General features: G+C 35.4%; 1 protein-coding gene across 2 annotated transcripts in view; it reads left to right on the top strand.

Annotated features, from left to right (window-relative positions):
* Window positions 1-910, top strand: part of LOC106868709 (ATP-dependent RNA helicase DHX58) — an 86,390-nt gene that overhangs the window by 32,674 nt on the left and 52,806 nt on the right. The gene's annotated exons all lie outside the window — the stretch shown is intronic.

The raw sequence follows: 910 nt of genomic DNA, 5'->3' as shown, positions 1-910 counted from the left end.
AATTTTTTTTTTTTTTTTTCTTTATCTGTTTTATTTTAGTCTAGGAAAGTGGCTAAATACTTAGCTAGACATTTGTGCTGTTGAAACCGATGAAGATAATGTTCAGTTTACATTTCTGCAGGTTGATGTCATTAACGAAAATGTGACCTGAAACAGGAATTGCAATTCTATGATAAGCTTGTGATAACTAATGATTAATTAATCTTAAAATTGATTGGATTATAAGAATATTGCTTGATCTTCATGTAGTGCAGTGATTCTTAATCATGTGTACTTCAGTGTCTTTTTAATTGAGAAACATAAATAGTATTTTACAATGTACATAATTTTTGGAAAAAAAAACAAAAAAAAAACTAAAAAACAACAAACAAACAAATAAAAACTCCAGTACATTAAAAAAACAAGTACAATGGCTAAGAAGAAACACAAAAACTTATTTTAATCAAGCAAAAGCTAATTTTTCATAGTAATTTTATTATCTATATTATGTGCAGGTGTGGATGTGCAGCAAGAAGTTTGTTTCCCAACCACATGGTTCTGGATTTAGTTCCACAGCATGGCATTTTGGGCCAGTGTCTTCTGTTATAGCCCCAGGCTAATCAAAGCCTTATGAGTAGATTTGGTTGATGGAAACTGAAAGAAGCCCATTGTGTGTGTGTGTGTGTGTGTGTGTGTGTATATATATATGGGGCCCAATTACGCCAACCTCTTTGTTGGTTACATTGAGGCCCAAGTATTCTCCCAATTCTCCGGTCCGACCCCGGAACTATACGGTCGCTACATAGATGACTGTATAGGAGCCACCTCCCTCTCCCGCAAACAGCTCTGCCTTTTCATCTCCTTCCTCTCTAACTTCCACCCTGCTCTTGACTTTACTTCTACCATCTCTGACACCTCTGTTAACTTCCTC

The sequence above is a fragment of the Octopus bimaculoides genome, chromosome 2 (genome assembly GCF_001194135.2).
Source record: "Octopus bimaculoides isolate UCB-OBI-ISO-001 chromosome 2, ASM119413v2, whole genome shotgun sequence".
Taxonomy (NCBI): domain Eukaryota; kingdom Metazoa; phylum Mollusca; class Cephalopoda; order Octopoda; family Octopodidae; genus Octopus; species Octopus bimaculoides.
Note: the sequence above shows the minus strand (reverse complement) of the source record. Positions and strands in the feature narration are given on the sequence as shown.